Below are 23,198 nucleotides of genomic sequence, written 5' to 3'. Positions count from 1 at the left end.
TGTTATAAAGAGTTGTGTGTGTTTTTCCTTTAATAGAATATAACCAGTTTCCATGGCATTCCATGAAGTCATAGAATATAATTCTATGTGATGTGAAAGACTGCGCTGAGTATTTGGATGATGTGGGCTGCAAAGAGCTTTGTCTGAGAGAGCAAAAAGATCAAGAGAGAAGAACTTAGCGATTTCATTCATAGATAGGATGTTTCCTCTATTCACTGTGAACCCGCGAATACAAACAAAATGTCGTCAATTATTGAATTTATTTACACAGATGTTTATAAACAATGAAATGGTGGCCTTAGTGGATTGGTGAAGTCCTGCTAACATCAAACTGTTACTAGAGTTCTTCATGTCCGAGAATTTTATGGCCACGAAAGTAAAACATCCAGCGGCTACATCACTTAAAGGCTGTGTCTGTCCAATCGCAAAGATCCATCTCTTTGTTGCTGACTGAATTTGATGTAGGATAGACATAATCACAATTTTTGCATGAATCCACAAATACTTATATAGATATATACTTTAGGCACTATAGATATATAAATCATATACAGAGTTCCCTATATAGCAATACCCCCTTAACCAATTTGGTAAGTAATGTTCTTCAAAGAAATGCTTTCCTATATGAATTGTAAAAACAATCAGAAATAGCATAGTATAGTGTCTCCTTTATAAAATATTCATGAACGTCAGTCAGTATTTATTAAAATTAAAATACATATATCCTTAAATCCAGCAACTCACTTCTAAGAATATATCCTACAGATATAATAGCATTAGTAGTTAAAATATACGTACAACTATATATGTTGCAACAGTGATGGAATAGAAAAAAAATAGAAATAAGAATATGTCAAGAGAGGGCTGGCGGAATAATATATAGTATACAAATACAATGGAACTCTATGCAATCATTTAAAAAGAATAAGATAAATGTGTATGCACTGAACCATAAAGATGTTCGGTATATACTGTTAAGCAGGAGCAAATAATTTGCAAACATATATATATACCACAATTTCATTTTATGATGTGTGCATATACATATACTGGTGTGTGTATGTGTATATATATACACACACAATATAAATGGACATATATAAAATTATATTGCCTATAAATATGAATATTTATTTATACAATGTTAATTTAGAAAAAATTCAAGAAGAACACGCATCCAATTAATAGTAATTACCTTTGAGGAAGGTGACTGATGCATAATCATTTACTTCTTATTTTACATAATTCCAAAATAAGTAGTAGGATCTTGAGGGACTTTGACATTTTATCAATATTTTCAGATTAAATAATCACAATTAGTACATTATGTCAGCCAAAATATTAAAAAAGAGGATTTGCTGGGGAAAAAAATCTCCAAGAGGTGAGTCTATAAAGCTTTTTTACGGTGTGAATATGGTTCTTTAAGAAAAGAACACAAAAAGATTCAAACACTAGCCATTCTAAGATCTGCCACTTCTAGCCCTGTGTAGCAGAAAAAACTTGCAAAACCACATCAAACCAATGAATGAGTTTGCATACAGGAACTATAGCCTAGGAACTAGAAAATATTTGACATAGCTAACGGCATGCTAAAGGATGTGAGGTGCACGGTTTATGTGGCAACAAGGAATCCAATATTCATATTGCACTGGAGAAGCTAGAGATTGATTTGACACTTAATCCACCAAGGGACACATTTTGAGAGAATACCCACAAGCGACAAGCCCTCAAAAATCATTCAGTCTCCTCTTTAAGAACTTACAAGGACAAGCACTGAGCACATAAATGAAAATAGTATTTTTCCCCCTACACGCTTGTGGTCCTTACAAAGTCATCTACATATCATATACCAGAATGTAAGTATTTATTTAAAATTCATTCATATTGAAAGCTAGGAAAGTTATTTTAGGACAAATAAAATGAAAGCTGGCTATTGATACTTCATAACTTGGGAATTCCCAATGCAGAGGAATTCAGTGTAACACTGAGCCAACAACTTGGCATTTAAGTGATTTATGGGGTATTTGTTTCTGTTCTGGAGCTGTTGGAGTCAGTGCTTCCATGCCAGCTGAAGACCGGGAAACTGTAGCCATGTGAACGGAAGCTTCCAGTATTTATCCAGATGAAATATTTTATTTGGTAAAGTTTTAAAAACTCATCCTCATTAGTCCAAATGACTAATGAACCTCACACCCAGTGCCTACAAAGTCCATCACGTATAACCAGAAGTAAGGATCTCTGCTCATTGGCTGAGAGCAGTAGTACATAGATTATAGGATCCAATATTTTTCCCAGTTGCACACCAACAAAAAATCAAAGGGTCAAGGGTCTTCCCAGAGTTGTTGTGCCATTTATAACTAAGAGTTTTAGAGCTGAAGTCTGATTTCACCAGCACTCAATACCTTTGGAACTTAAAAATATTTTTGACATATTTTGCACAAAAATATTTAGAAAAGGCGAAACCCTTAGCAATTATCTCTCTTCCAGTTCCGTGATTTTTAAATTTAATTTCTCTAGGTTCTCATGAAAATCCTGGGGGAAAAAAGCCACCTCTGAATCTCTTCTTTTTTGTGTGTGTGTGTGAGCAGACCAGCTCTGTGCTAACATCTGCCAATCATCCTCTTTTTCTGCTGAGGAAGACTAGCCCTGGGCTAACATCCATGCCCATCTTCCCCCACTTTATATGGGACGCCGCCACAGCATGGCTTGCCAAGCAGTGCGTGGGTGCGCGCCCAGGATCCCAACCGGTGAACCCTGGGCCTCCGCATTGGAGCGCACGCACTTAACCCCTTGCGCCACCGGTCAGCCCCTGAATCTCTTCTTTAATATCAGTAAATAAAATAAAAACTAACTGATATATTGAATAAAATCAACTTTCACTTTGCCAAGGAAATCTTGTAGAAGAGGCTTAGAATAGAAAACTGCCATGAGTAATTATGGACGTGTACACTTAAATAGCTGAAAAATTGACCACAAACATGGAGAGGAATACTTCAGATCTAAAGAACTGGGGATTCAAAACAGAACCTCCGCACATAGCTTATTTGATGTATCTTACATATTAGTTTTCCCTTTACTGCTTAACTCTGCAAAGAACTCCTACAGCATTTAAATTAGATACCATCATTAACTATTTATACATATGTTTTTCCAGACAATGCTGTAATATGTTATGTCCTCCAAATCTGGTTGATGAATGCATGAATGACTGGTAGACTCGACCCCTCAAACCAGATCATAACCAACACAAGGACAGGAGCAAACACTCTGTTTCAGAGATTTTACATTCCCAAGGGACATATTTCCAGGGCCTTCAAAAGTCACAAGATTCATTGCATAATTGTACATAAAATCCTTCCCATAAATTAAGAAAAGCATAACTGAACAATTTAAGTAACATCTTCCAACTATTTTTGAAAGTTACTGAATACGGAATGTTGAGTAGAGAACAGTCGCCAAGCTGAACTGAGACTGGGTAGAAATTTAGGCTCACTTACTCACTAGCAAGAGTCATGCTACTATACCAGCCTCCATGGTGTGGGATTCAATCTTTTGTCTTAGCAAAATGAGAAATGACTACCAATAAACCATTGGTATCATGTGCAAGTAGTCAATAGGATGCATACTAACTTTTCTAATGTCAATAGTCTAATGTTTCTTTTTATATTCCAATGGGATTAACCCAAGATATGTACTCACGGCCCCTAAAATACTTACAGATTGGATGATTAACATACAAGAGAATCATGTGAATTCCAAAAGTGTCCTCCCCATTCCTTCAGGCAATAGCCAAGTTGGGTTGCAATAAAAAGAAAATTTTAATTGCGTCTAAAGGCTTTTAATTTAATCCATTACCTCTTAGGTTAATCACCTGCTAGGGCTTTGGAATCCAATTACCTGAGTTTAAACTCAACTATATCACCTTCCTGCTATGATACTTGGGGAAAATTACTTCATGTTTCTGTGCCTCAGTCTCCTCTTCTTTTCAATGCACTTAAGAAAAAATGCATCTTGTTGGTTATGCATGTGTGAGAGTGAATTAAATAATGTAATTTAAGTGTAGAAGGCAGTGTTCAACAAAAGTTATTTATTATCATTGTCATCAATGCAAATAAAAATATACTGAATCACCTATGATTTCCTTCTCTCATTTATTTTTGCAAACATTTCATTTTTTCTGCTATGGGTGCAAGAACTCAGAAAAAGATTGGCAAACGATTTACTTCTATCTTCACCAATTGAACTTCACCTTTAGAATAGTTTTCCAATAGAACTTTCTGTAATGATGGAAATGTTCTGTATCTGTGCTATCTATTACAGTAACCACTGGTGACATGTGGCTATTGAGCACTTGAACTGTGGTGAGTGTGACTGGAGAACTAGTTTTTAAATTTTATTTCATTTTAATCAATTTAAATTTAAATAGCCACCTGTGGCTGGTGACTGTCATATTAGACGGCACATTCATAATGGGGAAAGTAAAGCCATTATCTGGGGGTTTAGAGAGTCCAATATTTGACCACTTGACTAGTTTCCCTCTAATTAGTATTGTCCTCATGTCTTTCAACTCCTCTCAAATCCAATAGTTCCTCTGGATATAGTTTCAGCACACAACTATGTTGGTCATTTACAAAGAGTTTACTCATATGTTGCAGAGTTCAACATGTGTATGTCCTAGTTATGGTGTCGTGGGTGTTACAGCTTCAAACGCCCAGTAGTAACTAATTCTACCTGTAATACTTATAATAATCTACACGTAGAGAACCAGGATCTTATTTATCATTATATTGCCGTATTGCCAAATACAGTGCTTTACGCATAAGGGATACTGACTGTTTTCTGACAGTGCTTTACACATAAGGGATACTGACTGTTTTCTGAATTATACGGTGGCTGGGAAAGCAAGGAATTAACATTGTGAATGCCTACCATGCTCTGGGCACACAAAACTTACTTTCTTATGGATTATTCAATTTAATTCTCCAAAAATGACGCCATGAATTAGGTAGGTAATACTATCTCCATTTTCTAAGGTGAAAAAACTGAGCTCATACACAGTTCAAATCAAATCATTCAGTCTCATACCTACACACTTCTAACTGTTTCATCAGAGCTCACCAATGCCTGGAATTTAATATATTTCAGCATTTGATTTATTTCCAATTTTTGGCAGGGTAACATTAAAATAAAGAATTATTTTCATATTCTCTCTCACCTACTCAAACTAGAAAAAAATGGAGAGAATGGTATCTTTAGTTCCCCATATGCAATGAACTGAAAATTTAATACTAGTAGTTTAAATGACCCATTCTTCACAAAAGTTTCAGACAAACTACTCCCCTTGATTACATCGAGTAGACATTTCAGATATAAAACAGAAGAAATATATAAAAGATGTGGAAATTGCCAAGAACTAATATTTTTCCATTTCCAAAGGGTATATAGAATGTACTGCTCAAATATGCAGACAATAAAGTCACTCTTTCCATGATTGAATTAATGTTTCCACTTGTATCCTCTTGCTACTTTTAGTTTCACTATAAATTTTATTGAAAAAAATCTCTCTCAATAAAATTATTCCATTGAACATTAAAAGTATCAAGGTATTTAAATATAATTACCAAGTGGCTTTAGAAAGGATGAAAATATATTTTTCAAGATCAAAATTATTGAAATTAAAAATAGGGGAAAAATTCTTTCTGGTACCATCAACCTCTCCTGAGGACTCTGCAGTAGGACCTCATGTCTCAGACGGAACAACTCTGATTTAGGACAATAGCAACCGAACTCACTAGGATTGAATTCAAAATGGACCTTCCCTCTCCTTTCCCTCTCCAAGATGTATTCCACTCTGTAGAAAACAGGTCTTACAGCAAAATTTGGTGTAATCTTCATGCTGTAATGTCTTAAGAATATTCACATAAATAAAACAGAAATATGGAAAATAGGTTTCTCACAGTAGAATTCTGGTATACCCTGTAAAATCACGAGGAAATCACTTAAATAACAAAGTTAGAAAATATGTTAGGTATTCTCAATTATCTGAAATTATCTCCATCATAATGTAAAATGATGTTGGAAACGAAAGTCAAGCCTAGTGTTCAAATTTCAGGCTTAAAAGATGAGTTGGACAATAAAAAGATAAATGAGTTGAAAATTTATCTCCACACAAAACCCTGCACATGGATATATATAGCAGCTCTATTCATAACTGCCAAAACTTAGACGCAAACAAGATGTCCTTCTTGTGAATGGATAAATACACTGTGGTACATCCAGACAATGGAATAGTACTCAGTGCTAAAAAGAAATGAGCTATCGAGCCATAAAAGCCATGGTAGAACCTTAAATATATATTACTAAGTGGAAGAAGCCAATCTGAAAAGGCTATGCATTATACGATTCCAAGATTGTGACATTCTGGAAAAGGTAAAACTATAGGTGAAGCCTATAACCTTAGGGTTACAGTAGATATTAAACTAATTTGCTGTCTTTCCTGTTTAACTTAAGGGGTGACTCAGGGGTCTGGAGGATTTGTGAGCTTGTTTTGCAAAGGAAAGAGAATGCCTTCAGGGAGGTTGTGATCACCAGATGGCTGGCCCTCAGCAGCCCTTTGATGCCTAGAAGTCAGATTGCCCGGGGGCTTGTTGGGAGTGACTCCTTTGTTTCCCCAAAGCTCCTCCTGCCAAGCCCCTTAGCTCTATAAAGCCCCTGCTTTCTGCTCTTGGGGAGGCAGATTTGAGTGAACCCAGGCTCCCACCTACTTGTTGTGGCCAATTCAAATAAATCTTTCTCCATCTCCAAGCACCAATGTCTCAGTATTTGGCTCTGTGCATCAGGCATATGAACTTGAGATTAAGAGGCTGAGTATCATAGGGACAGGAAAATGATTAGGGGTTAGGGAGGAGGGTGGGACAAATAGGTGATTCATCATGAGATTCATCACACAGGATTCTTAGGGCAGTGTATTCTGTACAATACTATAATGGTAGATATGTGTCCTTATACATTTGTCAAAACCCGTAGAATGTACAACACCAAGGGTAAATCTTAATGCAACTATGGACTTTGAGTGATAATGATGTCTCAGTGTAGGTTCATTGATTGTAATCAATGTAACACTGTGTTGTATTTTCTGCTCAATTTTGCTATAAACCTAAAACTGCTCTAAAAATTAAAGTCTATAAAAAAAGTTATGTCATTGATTGTTTAAGATGCACCAAATGCTTCACAAAGGGGAAAATATAGGAAGTTCAACAACAAAAGCATTCTTTCCATCTTTATATGCATTATGCCTAATTTTACACATACATCCACATGGGAATCATTATATAAACGCTGTGCTACTATGAAAACTTCTGTTCTCTCAACTAATTGTTTACATATGACTAGACAAAGATTAGCCCCTTAAAAATTTCTAAAATTTAATCCTACACTTAAAAATTCAGTTAATTGGTGGGGCTATCTAAAAATTTTAAATAGAAATTTAATCTGATTCAACTCAATGAGTAATTATTAAATCACAACTCTATACCAGTTGTGACACTAGTCACTGAGGACTGAAAAACAAAAAGGAAAAGGCCCAGGTTCCTTTCTGGAGGCCCTCAGTGTCTTTGAGAACAGACTTAAAATTCATGACATCACATGGTAAGAATTACAAGATAAGTTTAAGTATTTAAGAGTTTAAATTTAGTTCTTTGTGAAATTTAAGGGTGTGCATTTAACTTTGGGGAGGGGTTGATTGGGCATCATTATAGGAAGGCCTTACAAAAAGGAGCAGCAATTTACAAAATTGAAGGATCTCAAGTACTCATCAGGCATAAAAAACGGGCCGAGTATTCCATAAAGTGAAACATCTGCCAGAGGCTTGAACAAGCACGGGTGTTATTGATGATACACAATGCATGTGGAGGAGAAAATGAGATCAGAAAAGTTGACTGGGCCAGGATCAGAAATGGTATTTCATGCCTAACAAGAATTTCTAATATTATAATCTCAACCAGAGGTTATAAAGTGAAAGGCCCAGAGGAGGCCAGGCAGATTAAATAAAAGAATGAAATGGCTAGCTCCAGGGTACTATAAGGAGTGGTGGGGATTGTGGAAAACTGAAAAGCTCATGCCATGTCCAGGAGGGGCAGCCATATTCATTTTAGTTCTAACTCATTGTTACCATAAAGAAATGCAGCCCCAATGTTGTTAGATCTTCCAATTTTTCAGAAGAATTTGGAAATCCAGATATCTTAATGCGAAAATCCCCTGATTTTGAACCATTGGATCTATAGGCAGATGTACTTGGCTGCCTGCCTATAAACTCAGTGTTCATAATGGGGAGTAATGAAAAGATTTTAACATTTTAAACTAAGAAGTAACCCAATTATATGTGTGCTTTGGAAAAATAATTATGTCATTTGTTGTCAAGGATGGATTGGAGGAATGAAGAAAATTTTTAGATAATTCTATGGAAGTACAAAAACAGTGGTTTCTTTTTCTTTTGCACCCCCATCTTCACAGCTAGAGTAGTGAGACTGCAAGAGCGAGATTTCAATGTAAGGAAGAAAGACTTTCCTGCGAAGATGAAAGATTTCTCCGAGAAAGAAGTGTTGGAGACCAGGCACGACAGTCCCCCAGATTCTCAACAAAATTATTAGTAACTGTTAATTATTAATTAATTATAGGAGCTCAAACAAATTGAGGATAGTTTTAAAAATGTTTTTGAGAATGTATGTCCATTTTCTGTGTCCCTTCTACAACCAAGGAATTACCTTGAGGGAATAGGCAAGAAAATTCTTTTATAATGTATCTTGAATTTTTCCTTTCCAATAAATATTTTACACATACTAAGCTGTAATAATGTATCATTATTGGCAGCGTATTTTGAGTTCACAGAGTCACTGATTCTAATATTTTAGCTAACACTCCTTTTTGGTACCCATCTGTAAAATATCCAACAAAGAAAAGCATTTGTCATAAGTCCAAAGATTGTTAGATGGATTCCAGGAAACACAGTTTACTTTAGTGGCTAACAGATTTCCAAACACTTTTTGAGCAAAGATTGTTTTTCACTTTTTTGGTAGCTTCACTGCACTGCAGACTTTGGGCACACAATTAAGCGCTATCCATTCACTGAGGATATCTCCTTAGACTCTCAGTAAGTTTGAAACATGAGGATGTTAAACTTTTAGTAATTTAAGGAGGAAAAGCTTAAGCCTTGAAACTGCAACTTACTAGCAATAAGATTAGAGGACCAAGGATGATTATTTTGATTATTTCGTCTATTTAACCTTTTGGAACTTCAGGTCTATCATTTGTAACATGTTTTGAAGATTAAATGTTTTGGAAAGCGCCTAATACCAATCCTAGACTCTAGTTTATCTACAATTAATGTTAATTTTCTTCAGGAATGCCCTGATGAGAGTCGAAAAATAGTTACACCATCTGTAATTACTGTAATGAGCCCACATATATATAGGAAAACAATTTAAAACATATGCTTTACATTTGTACGGTGATTTAATTACAATTTGTTTTTATCCATCTTCTAATGTTTTTCATCATCATGTTGTGCATTCATCTTTGTTCTCTACAATCTAATCAGAGTGGACTTTTCAAAAGGCAAATTTAGCTTCCCAGTGCTCTCAGGATAAAGACAAGGCTCCTTGTAATATGGCTGCCACGGTCTGTATTAGCCTGGCTCCTCCCTGCTGACCTCGGGAGGGTCCCGTGCTCTCTCCTCTAGGCAAACTATCGTGGGTTCCCACTCCTGCACACTCCCCATGCTCCCCCCACCACACAGCCCTTACACATAACTGTCCTCTCTGCCCTTCCCAAACCTCTTTGCCAGACTAAGTCCCGAACCCAGATGAAGGATCGCTTACCCCAAAACACCACCCCTCACACTTCCACACAAGTGGTTAACATCCACTTCTTTCAAGCGCTCCTGCTGCTGCATTCCTGCCTGTGATGAATTGATTAACAACTCTCTCCCTCCAGACTGTTCAGTTCCATGAAGAAGGCAACATGCCTGATTTTGTTCCCCCTTTTATCTCTGGCATCTAATATAATACTATCAAATAGCATTTATGGAATATTTGTTGAATAAATACTGTGGGCGGTCAGAATTGGCCACCCCAAAATGTGTCCCTTTGGCTTGATTATTTTTAAGAACAAAAGACTGTGAAAGAAACTTTGACCTTCCCCTTAACTGCCTAAAAGAACTTAAGATAGAAGGCCTGTCCCAGGAAGGAGCTATCACCATGGACAACTCTGGGTATGGTAGACTGAGAGGGTCCCTGCTAAGCCTATTTTTATCAAAGTTCTCTCTCTTGGGTCACATTGTCTACAGATAACCCAGCAAACATTTGCTTTTCCTTCTCCATGTGAATTCCCTTCCTCCCCTTTGAAGTCCCAAACCACTAGCCCCAACTCCTCCTTTGTCCTTAGCTAATGATGGTATTTAAGGTAGTGGGTTTCACCATTCCGGCGAGTTACTCAGATTTCCTGGGTTTCTCCCATGTATACATGTTATTAAACTTTGTTTTATTTTCTCCTGTTATTCTGTCACATGTCAATTCAACTCTTAGACCAGCCAGAAGGACCTAGAGGGCAGAAGAATAGTTCTCCCTCCCCTACAATACAAACCTGAGTGTCTCTAAGAAATATATGTCACCTCCATTGAGGGGCAGCCCAAGTGGAGTGGTTACAAGCACAAACTTTGGTGCTAGACTACCTGGGTTTGAATCCAGGATTTTCACTTATTAGTTGTGTTACTTCAGGAAGTAACTTAATTTCATCTGTGAAATGGCATAAGAATGGTATCTACATCATAGAGTTGCTATAAAGGATATATGAGTTTATATGGGAAGTTCTTGAAATAACGCCTGGCACATAGTTGAGTTTAAATGTGTGTTTGTTAGAAAACTGAAGCCAAGGGAAGTTTAAAAAAATATATAAAATTCAGCCTGGGGCTTCAATGAACCTCTTGGAAATTTTAATGATCACTGAGACACATAGGCATAATCTCAAAAATATCCCTCCTCTCCATTTACATGTCTTGCCATCCAGGATGCCTATCAAGTCATGATATTTCTCCCCCAAACAGAATTTCCTTCTTTTAGTTTTGTGCACTGTAGTTTTTAAAACTTCACAAATGATAGTATAGCTTTGATTCTTCCCTTACCCCTTCCTACTGTAGCCAATAAATCACCAATTCAGATCATTGTTATTTTCAGGTAAATATATGTTCAACTATCCTGCCCCTTTCAATACAATATTGACACCCTCACTCTAAATGCTTTAATATCTCATGTCTGAACAAATGCAGAAACTTCACAAAATGTTCTTCCCATCTTCAGGCTCAGATCTCTCCAGCTCAATCTGCACAGCATCATCATATTAATCTTCCTAAATTTAACGTTCTCAGTCTCCAGCTCACTGCCTATGACACAAGGTTCAAATGTGTAAGCCTTGCAGTTATGAGGCTCGTCAACTTCACCAGTCCATGCGCCAAAAGTTCTCCCCATAGACTCTCCACATCAACCATGTCAGGCTATTCACCATCCCTAGAATACGCCTGTGTTTTTCCAACTTCAATATTTGGTTCATTCACTATGAATTTACACTGCATTTGCTTTTACTCTCTGTCCATCTATTTGCACCAGGTCTAGGTGATCCAAATTCCATGCTTCCATGCAAACTTCCCTGGGCACTCTAAAAAATGGACTTGTTTTCTGAACCCCTATAGAATCTACTGTCTATATCAGCAGATGTCAATGTACAATGATGTGTTTCAATCAACGGGCTAAAAGTTAAGTCTACAGACGTTTGTGACTGAAAAAAGTATTGATCCCACAGTTTACAGTTGAATGTCTTTTAAGGTCTATGCCAATTAAGACATATATTCAAGGTTATCTCTAGAGTGCCCCCTTTCTCATTTGTTTATATTTTTTTCTTGAGTAGAGATGAAAGAAGTGGTGTGACACGGAGCCCACCAGGCTCATAACCCTTGGGTACTCATGGGGGTATATGGCACATGTGCATAGGAAGCCATGATCCTTCCCCAAGCCTACTCTTCCCTTGCCTTTCCAATTGCAAAATAAAGCACCACCATCCATCCATTTCCTCACATAGGAAACCCTGGACCAATCTCCCTTACCCCTCCTATCCAATCCATCACCAAATCCTGCCAAGCCCACTGAAGGGAGCAGAATATGCCACTCCAATAAATGCCACTTTGGCATATTGATTGTTTTGAATTAAAAGTACTTGAGAGACAGCAGGTGCAAGAAGGACACTCTTACCCCCTTACGCCCCCTGAGAGCAGGAGACGAATCTCCAATATGAAAGGCACCCTCCTGTGTGAGGAGGGTAGAAGGCTCCTCATCACCAGAGATAGGGAATTTAGGGCTGACAAGGCTGTATAAACAAACCTTGTCACTTCTCCATCAATTTAACTCCCTTATTTTGTCAGTTCTTCACACATTTGTTTCTTTGTCTAAAAGGTAAAAAAGCTTCCTGCTTTGGGCACTTCTTTGAGTCTTATATTTTTATGGGGCTCCCATGTGTACGAAATTAAATTTGTCTTTCTCTCGTTAATCTTATGTCAATTTAATCATTAGACCAACCAAAAAACCTAGAAAGGGAAGAAGGGAAAATTATTTTACCCCTACACCACTCAGTCTCAATGTATTTCAAAACCATTTGCCTCTTTCCAGCACTGTCCCTACCACCCCAGGCTAAAGGGTCATTACCCTCACCCGGCCTGGGCAACAGCTTCCTAAGTGGGGTCCTCAGCTCCATTGTCACCTCTGCCTTCCAATCTATTTACGACATTGCCGATGTCATCTTTCTAAAAGATTTTATCACGCTCCTGTTTAAAACACTTCAATGGCATAAAGTTGTTCTTAAAACAGATGCCAACATCCAACAGACTCAGCTCTGGTCTCATCTCTTGACACTCTAGTATCACACACACTAGTATCCAGACACGCTCACTTCCCTTTAGCTCCTCAAACTCATCATGCACCTCCACACCTGAGGGCTCTCACATGCGCTATTTTCTGTATTTGGAACCCTCTGGATTCCCTCTCTGTCCGGCTAATTCCCATTCCTGCTTCAGAATAATGTAAAAATCCTTTCTACAAGACCAGGTTGTCCTCTTCAAGCCATTTGTGTACATGTACTTTCCCATGCTTACACATAACACAGCTGTAATCCACTGTTTGCCTAATTATTAACTTAATGTTATTCTCCTTTCCCTGCTACTCTACAAGGTAACTTGTCCTGCATATTTTAGGTGTTCAATAAACATTTGTTGAATAATTGATTGAATGTCATCAATATAATGTGTTATGGTGATACAAAGTTTGACAACCACTGGTATATATCATTTATTGAGCACTTATCATTGATATCTCTATTTTTATATGTTCATATTTGATTTACTTACCTAGACTGTAAGCCTTTTGAGAGGAGACAGAAATGCTTTACTCTTCTTTTTATTTATCAGCATCTTAAACATAGTTAGCTCTCAATAAATGTCTATCAGTTGAAAATTCTAGAAGAGCATCCTTGAAAGATATTTTATATAGGGTGGTCAGGGAAGCCATCAGCCAAAAGATGACATTTGAACAGAGACCCGAAAGGAGTAAGGAGCAAGTCGTACACATATCTGAGGAAAGAATGCTCAAAGAAGATAGAAAAGTAAGTGCAAAGGCCCTGTGGTAGATAGGACCTGATTGCTGGGTTCAAAGAACAGCAAGGACGCCATACGGCTGCAGCAAAGTGGGATGAGGGGAAAGTCATAGGAAATGAGATCAGATAGTTAGCTGGAAAATAGAGGATGCAGGAACTTGTAGGCAGTCGTAAAGATTTTGGCTTTTACTCAAAGTCAGTCAAGGTGCCATTGGAGAATTTTGAGCTAAGAAGTGACACGGTCTGACTTAAGTTTTAAATTATTTGATGATTTAATCCATGCTAAAAGCTTACTCCGACTGGCACAGAATAAGTTCTTAGTAAATGTTTGCTTTATTATCATATCACATGGTATTCATTCAGTCTGAGAAAAAAGATCAGACATCTACTTTTCAATCTTTAAACAATGTTTAAATATGACAAATATGACCAACATGGAACAAAACATGTTTTTTGGTTCCTCATTTATAATTTACATACATACGTATTTATATATATTTGCACACACATGTATTATACAGGTAAAAATACAAAGATTAATCTCTCCTGTCTTTATTCTCCCACTGTACTTTATTTAAAATCTGTTTATTCTGAGTTTTATATGTTTATGACAATATTCCTCACCAGGTTGTGATCATCCAGAACAAGAGTTCTTGGTCTGGGAGGACCATGAACTTGAGATGAGCAAAAAATTATCTTTATTTTTATTTTCCTCTAACGAAATTTTAATACTCCTTTATTATGAATGTAATCAAACTTTAATAGCTTTCTCACGAATAGGAATTATAGATGCTTGTATTTGACATTACAAATGTTGTAGACGTCTGGAAATATTGGGTTTACTCTCTCCTGTACTTTAAAACTACAATATTTTTTAGAACCAATGCCAGATTAATAAAAACAAGCAAATATATGGTTTCTTTATTTTTAACTTGTGCTTTAATATTTAATATCATAATAACTGTATTTCAGTATAATTGATTCCCTTTATTTTGTATTTGTAATCCTGTATGTTTTGCTTCATGTATTTAAAAACATCATTATGCGAAGGGATCCACAGGCTTCACTCAACTGCTAAGGGAGGCGTGGTACAAAAACAAGTATTCCTGATCTAGAAGGAAGAGTCCATGACTTATTTACCCTCACGTGGTTCATAACATCTATCCTCAAGAGATTTCCTGAACTTATTCAGAATTTAGTCGGTTAACTCCCATTTTAGGATTCCTTTCTTCTTTTTCACTTCAAAGGTTTAATTCTTTTTAACTACTGTTGACTGAGCTAAGTGTTCGTTTTTGTTAATTTTTTAATTTTGGCTTCAAGATGCACGAAAGGCTACATTATTTATTTCTTAGTTGGAACTAATGGATGCTAGCAAGGCGTCCACTAGACAAGCAGCCTAGGCTGGTGTAAAATTAGACATGACTAGCAAAGTAATCTAAGCACAAAATACGTACTAGACGGCTTCATGCATGACATGTAATGCATTTTCAGACCGTTCAGTGAAACAATAGAAGGCATTCATGGAGTCAGCCCCCAAAAGCGTAGGATACAGTTGAAGAGCTCTATATACTGTAAACTCAATTACCTCATCTAAAACACATTATACCATTACTCTGTAATGTACCAGTACCACATACCTTGGACCACACACACATAAATATGGTAAGTACTTACATTTTAAATCACTTAGAATCCTGAGACATTTTTAATTTAAAAAGGAACTCTTTTCCCCTAATTTTCAGTCCCTTAAACAAGGCTCTTGGTATAAAATCTGTTCTACTCTAAGAAATGGCATGCATATTCATTGTCGATTTGTTTAAATGACCTGAATTTCTCCAAAGCATCTAGTAATAGCTCATTTTAAAATAATTAATTTCTACTTTCCATATGGTGAGGGTGACTTTTCTTGACACAGTAATCTATATCCACAGTGCTTTGAAACAGCAGCGACCACAATTAGTGCTATCGAATATCATGAAAACAGTTCCCCACTTACACTGCTTTTACAATCTTGTCCTGCCCATGTGCCTGCATGCGGTTAAAAGCAGGATGCAAGCCTGTAAGTGGAAGGGATGATGTCATCGTGGAAAAATCCGATCAGGTTTACTTTTATGCTCAGGGGGCAAGGTTCTGCTGGCGCTGTGAAATTATGTGGATGAAAAATGTGTGTATGTGCGTGTGTGTGCCTCCTTCTAATCCAGAATTTGTTCTAATTTTTTTCATGCTTTCTGGAATTTGAATTCAACATGTTTTATTTTAGTCTTATGCTTCATATGCTTTTAATTCAACTGTTATTTACACCACCAAACAAGAGCCTTCGGTCTGAACTTCTGAAAGAACTTCTGAAGAGTTTTGAAGGAGGATCCTTTATCAACAGATTCACATAAACTTGCAGCCTCTGAAACCTGGCAAATTTCTAGGTTAAATGCTGTCAGCTGGTCTCTCTCCTCTCCCCTCGCTCTGGAACGTGGGGAATCTTAACAGAGCACTGAAGAAGGCTAGAAATAGCCTCTCGCACATCTCTTAGCTCCAAGAGCTCATCAGAAGCAAACTCCAATATGAAAAGAACATCAGAATTTGTGAAAACAATGCCTCGCTCTTGCTCACGTAAAAAGACTGGCAACGACTGGTCCATAACACAAATGAAAGGAGCCAAACACCATAACAGTAGATTGTATTTTACTCTCATGTACTTTGAGGGGAATTCTGAAATAATTCTGATTCTTTTCATTTTCTTCTTTGTACATAAAAAGAAAGCCACCTCAAATGTGAGTGCTTGTCATGAAGGTTAATTCCATGCTTTGCATGTGGTTATTCTCCATTTGGCTAGGCTATACACTTGTCCAAATAATTATAAGTATGTAAAGCCTTAATGTAGTTCAACTTCTATTTCCATCTACAGATAAGTCAACAAACCTTTTAATATTTTAAGTAATTTTCCCAAAGAACCTCCGCCCATCTTCTTAGACACTAGCTTTCCCTGCCACCCACCCAAAGAGTATACGAGAGAGTGGCAATTCCTTTATGATTCACGGAGGACAACCAAATCAGAATAATTTAGATTTTGAGTTTGTGATAATAAAAAGTAAGATTAAAGGATGTAATAATGGATAAATAGTAGGAATGGTCAAATTAATGTATTGAAATCCACCTAAAAATTATTGCAATAGGCCCATATATAACCACGCTGGGCGTTGCAGTGTGTGCCTAGCCATTATATTTTATAAAGCATGTATTATTATTTTTAAATAATATACTTTTTGATTTAGGAAGTAGATGAGACACTCAAAATAAAATTTTTAAAAACCTGTGTGTATGAACTTTCGGTGTATACTACTATATGTTTTAGTTCTAGTCTAAATTCAGCCACATAATAAAATATTGCCTTTTTCTTATTTAACCTGTGACTACTTGAAATTAAGTTTTTTCAAATAATTTTGTAAGCCTGATCTCAAAATCTATATATTACCACATGCATCGTATTTCTCCCTCATAGACAGTAAATTCCTTGAGTAGACTGTGTCTGTCTTTAAGTCACACTTTTTCTCACCAACATATATGCACATAAACATTCACAGTAAATATCATCATCTCTTGTCCCAACATATACTCATCAATATCTATCAAATTTTAAAATAACACATATAAGTAGGACTCAATTATCATAAAATACTTGTAGTTCATAACATTCTATGTTATTAAAGGTTGATAAAATGATGAACTTGCTATACTTCATGACCATTCTTATCTCCTTTTTGATTTATCCATGGGTTAATAAAACAATATATTTTTGGAAAGCCAGTAGTGGCATTTATTGCTCACTGTTCCTAAGCACCGTAATTCTGATTCCCTCCTAGAGTTTTACAGAAACTGTATTTTTACCTTGGTTGTTAAATGGTATTTTGGAAGTTGGCTAATTAGGGGCTCTGAGAAGAAACAATGGTTCTTATATTCCCATTTCGCTCACCAACTATTTTATTGGACAAAAAGGGGCAGTTATTGAGAAAAGATGCAAAAAACCCCATGGTGATTTCATCTTTATGGCTCCTTCAGTAATTGAAAGACATAACCTTTAATTACTGTAACAATACCTCATTTCAGGTCAAAAGTATCTCTTGAGAGCCTGTTACATAAAAGGCCCTATAATTATTCTTTTTCCTAATTCTCAATGGTGAGCAAATTCATAAAACCACTAGTTATCACTCATCTGATCCTTATTTTACTGGCACCATGGCAAACACTAAAAATAGGCCTTGAAAAATAATCCTCAAACTGAATAAAACATTTGGATATTAATATGCTCCTTTTTGTCATCATTTTTACCTTTAGATAATGCTCTGACCTCAAATAATAATACATCATGTGACTATATAAGATTTACAATTAACTAAATGATCGATCTCCTCCAGAATTCTCTTACTAACTAGTTTAGACCTCCAGGGTCTACCACTTCAGCCAATCTCTTTTCAACACTTTTAATGTCCTCAGGTCTTTTTTCCTCCCCGGAACCATCCTAAGATTCTCCAGTCCTCTGTCTTCTCCATTACTTAAAGGTCAACTTTGTTCCTTATGATTTTGAACATCAAAGACTTTTGAGCTAAGCAAAACCAGCAGAGGGAAGAATTTCAAACTTGGTGAGAATAAAAGTCTTCAGGATTAAAAATCAAGAATTGCTAAAATCCGTTACAGCATTCTGAATCTACAAGTAAATATTCACATTGGGCCACTCATTCATTCATTCATTCATTCATTCATTTATTCATCCAAAAACATATCTACTGAGCACCTATATGCCAGATATTATGATAGACCCATATATGAATAAAACATAAACCATGTCCTCCAGGATCTTAGAGTCTAGTAAAGAGACAGAGACAAGCAAACAACTAAGTATAACAATACGGTACAGGTGCTCTGACTGATGGGGAAACCACAAACACAGAGGCCAGCGCTACCTACACAGTACGGAGATCATAGAAGATATCTCCGCTCTTCCAGGATCCTTTTCCCTTCCTTTGGGCAATAATCCCTCTCTCCTTTTATTCAGTCTGAGCAAATGTCAATCAAGGTGAGGCCATGACCTGGTCAGAGAGTTGCCTGTCATCACACTAATTGGATTCTCTCTTGCTAAAATTTGAATCCTGAGAGAAATTATAAAATAAATTTAATAGCTTAATATTAATGAGCACACATATGTACTAGGTACTACTCAGTGCTTACATATATTAATTTATTTAATCTTCACAACAACTTGATAAAGTAGGTACTATTATTATCTACCTGTTACAAATGAGGAAATTAAGGCACAGAGAAGTAAAGTAATGTTCCCAAGCTAATAAATGGTGGAGACATGACTAAAACCCAGGAAGTCTGGCTGCTGAGTCCACAGTATTAACCCCTTCTGTTCAGCTGTGCTCTCTACAAAAGGTTTAAAATAATTCCTTCTGACAGCGGGTCTCTGAAGTGACTGCCCATGTATCCGTGTTTTATAACCTTTGGAAATGTTAAAAATCTAGGCCCTCCATAGCCCTTTGTCGTTATCTCCTTAGTACCAGAGAGTAAAGTTCAGGCATCAGGCCTCGGAAAAGGATGGGATATTTGGAATTAGTGTTGAGGCTGATATTGGATCAAAACTGTGCAATGAAAAACTACCAGCCCATGGTATTAGGCAAGGATTGGAGAATATACTATTTTTGTGAGGTTTTAAGCTTATACTATCTTGGGGTCCTTTTTCTGGGAAAAAAAAACAGGATTATGCATATAAAGCTAGATATAAAATTAAATATTTATTTAGTATAACAAAAGAAGGTACAACAAATTCATAACTTTTAAAAGATGATAAACCCTAGAACCATCACAAAGCACAGAAAAACAACATAATATTTTTATTAATTAATTACCTGACAGAACCCTAATTTATTTTCCCCTATAGATTATGGCTTTATATATATATATTTTTTTTTTGGTGAGGAAGATTGTCCCTGAGCTAACATCTGCGCCAATCTTCCTCTACCTTGTATGTGGGACACTGCCACAGCATGGTCTGATGAGCAGTGTGTAGGTCCGCACCCAGGACCCAAACCCGCGAACCCCGGGCCACCAAAGTGGAGTGCACAAACTTAACCGCTACACCACCGGGCCGGCCCCTTGGCTTTGTACTTTTTGATAGCCTGTTTATAAACAATGATTTAGAAATATTTTCATAAGGAGAATAGAAAGATATTTTTATTTCAGCATGATTAATCAGAATAAATTTTTTTAATCATTCAGAAAAATCTCTTTCAACCTCACAACTCATTATTGGTAAATATCACAAATTTTGAAATTTACAAAAGTTCTCTTGTCAAACTTGGAGAAATCTATCAAATCTCTTTCACATGTGAGCTTTTGGATGTGGAAGAGTTTTCCACAGAATAGCCGTGATATAAGGAATTCACAGAATAATATGATTTGCATTTGGTATTGGCTCCTGTCCTTTGCTTAATTCCTGACCAGTTCCTGTTCCCAAACGGGAAAGAGCCTAAATTCTCATCTTGGGGGAGGGGCAGAGACACAGAGAGAAAGGGCAAGCTGGGAGACAAAACAGCAAGCCCCCCCTCTCAGGAAGTAGGGAAGGTCCATGGTGGATTCCCTCACCCCTGGTATTCTCCAGGACAGGCTAAGAAAAAGGATTCAGTTTACCTGGACATTCCTGGAACCACTGCTCTGTCCTGAAAATCTCAGCTAGCCGTAGCCAGAGCTGACATCCTGCACTACGTATCAAAATCCTGCAGCATGGATCAGGATGGATTTAGACCCATCTCACAGCAAAACTCCTGGCCAACTAGTTACATCACCTTAACATACATTTAAAATCTTGAGTGCCACTAAGTCTATTACGGCAGGGCTTATCTCCATTTATGTGATAGACTTTGGGGGTGTTAGTCTGAGGAAAACAGAATGTAATTTTAGATTTGGCAGAATTAATTTACTCTTACTGCACTAACTAGAATTCAGTGTGCTAGCATGGACTGCCACGGATGACCCTGTAAAAGTTTGCTAGATTTGCTAACACAAACATAGATCCAACGCTAGCCTACATGAAATGACACTAAAAGGCCAGAAATCACTTGGTATAATACAGAGAAAGGAATTCAAAACTTGGAGAAGTAATGCTGCATGCAATTTATAATGTCCACCTCAGCTAAGCATACTGTTGACTATGTCACTCAGTAGGGCCCAAAGAGGTTCTATTTTTCACTAAGATGTGAAGAACAGGTTAGTGAGGAAAGTTCTAGAATTTTTTAATGTGATGTTTCTCTCCAGAATGAGAATGCTAGTGACAGGAGCTCTCTCATTTTAATGTGAGTAGGGATTCTCGGGGTGGCAGGAACACATGCTGGCCCTTAACCTCCACAGGCCAGGTGGATATGGTGGCCAGAATACAAAGAAGGCATATCAGATCTCCTAGGATGACCTGTCCCACAGGAGATCTGACTTGGGTTATCAATCATGGGGCCTTTAGGTGTAAATTGAAAGGCAACTCCCTAAGTTCTTGATCTGTGTAACAAAAACAGCAACAACAACAAAATGAGAGAATCCTTCTGAGGACCCAATTCCCAAACTAGAGTCAATTTATAGACCCAAGGTCCACTGAATGAAAGGAGTAATGACCTCAAGTCTTTACTAAAAGCTTCCTTCTAATCTTCAAAGAGACCTGAACTGTTTACTATGCATTAGGGAAAGGGAAGTGCCTTGTGGGGATCAGCTGACAGATGGATTTTTGACCTAAGTCCACCTTACGCTATGACTATTGTGCCTTTGAACACATCAGAGGTTATTTTTATATTTTTCCCTGAATGTGTAATTGGCATAGATATTCTCAGCAACTGTAGGAATTTTTATTCCCTGACATATGGAATAAGATTTTATTTGGTAGAAGGCTGAAATAAAAGATCGCAACTTTGAAAAAATCAGAGATGCACACTACTATCAATGACCTGAACATTGCAAGGAAAGTGATTTCTATCACATCTGTATTCAATTCGAGCCAATATAAAAGATGGATGGGATGTGGAGAACAGCAGGGAAACTACAGTGAAGTAACAGCTTCAATCAGAGCTGCTGTTCCAGATGTGGTCTTCTCACTGCAGTATATTAGTAAATATCCTGGTGCTTGGCATGCATCCATTGGTCTGGAAAATGCAATTTTTTTAATCTTGATAAATAGAAAACTCCAGAAGCAGTTTGCATACACTTGACAAAAATAACAGAACTCTTTTAATATCCTGTACCTCAGCTCCAGCTCTGCGACATAACGTATAGGGACTGTGGACATTTTAACATTGCACAAGACATCAAACTATTCTACTATCTCATGATGTTTTGCTGATTTGATATTGAAGAGCAGGAATAGTAGACAACTAGATGGCTTCATAAAACACATGCATTCCAGCGAGTAGAAGATAAATCCCATGAGAACCCAGGATGAGGGCTTTGCCAACTAAATGAAGTTTTGGGGTCCAGTAGCAGGGACCGTGTAGGAACATTGCCTTCTTTGTAAAGGACACCACGCAAATCTTCCTAGCTTGCCATTGTTGTCTGACGGAGGTTGATTCTCCATCTTGGGATACCAGTGACCGTAAAACTTGAACTGTTTATCATGAACTTAGTGCCAGATGATCAACTTGGCCATATTTCTAGTTGTGCCCAGCACAACATCAAGTAGAAGTGTCACATATGCGATTAGTTTAATTAGGTCTGAAGATCCAGGTAAATTCCATAAGCACATCATTCACTCCCTAGTATGTCCACTTTTTCACACTGCTGTTTTTTTTTTCTCATCCTGCACATATAGCCCATATCAAGTCCCTGAAGACTAGTCAACTACAAGTGGGAAAAAAAGTCAAGTTCCTTTCCATATCATTTTGTATGACATGCCAACAATTATTGCTATGGCACTGAAACCCCACTGAGGCATATCCTTGTAAGCTGGTATAGAACAGAAACATGCCCAATGAGAAAAACATGAAGTAAGATATTTTATTGTCTCTGACCTAGAGATGAAAGACTTTCCAGGTGGTTGGGGACTTAGAAATGGTGACAAGGGAATTTAATTTCATACTGGGAAATACTTTAACATATTTAAAGCTTGAAGATATTCATATTTTGTTTTATAAATCCTGAGGAATTGGACTTTATCGCTAACTTTTCTTTTCTTTTTTTTCTTTTTTTCCCTCAGTCTCAGGCAGCAAAATAACACATCAAAAAAAAAAATCATTTATTTCCATGTCATTACACCTATATTCCCTCCATCTCATCATGATTTACTCTGTTGGTTTAATCTTTGCATTTCAAAACTGTGTATTTGGGGCCAGCCCAGTGGCCTAGTGGTTAAGTTCGTGCACTCCGCTGTGGCAGCCCGTGCAGGCTCAGATCCCAGGCACAGACCTACACACCACTTATCAAGCCATGCTGTGGCAGGCGTCCCACATATAAAGTAGAGGAAGATGGGCACGGATGTTAGCCCA

The 23,198-nt window shown here is 37.1% G+C and overlaps 1 protein-coding gene across 3 annotated transcripts in view; it reads right to left on the bottom strand.

Moving 5' to 3' along the window:
* Nucleotides 1-23,198, bottom strand: part of GAS2 (growth arrest specific 2) — a 128,661-nt gene that overhangs the window by 81,185 nt on the left and 24,278 nt on the right. The window lies entirely within an intron of this gene.

Source organism: Diceros bicornis, chromosome 7 (assembly GCF_020826845.1).
Source record: "Diceros bicornis minor isolate mBicDic1 chromosome 7, mDicBic1.mat.cur, whole genome shotgun sequence".
Taxonomy (NCBI): Eukaryota; Metazoa; Chordata; class Mammalia; order Perissodactyla; family Rhinocerotidae; genus Diceros; species Diceros bicornis.
Note: the sequence above shows the minus strand (reverse complement) of the source record. Positions and strands in the feature narration are given on the sequence as shown.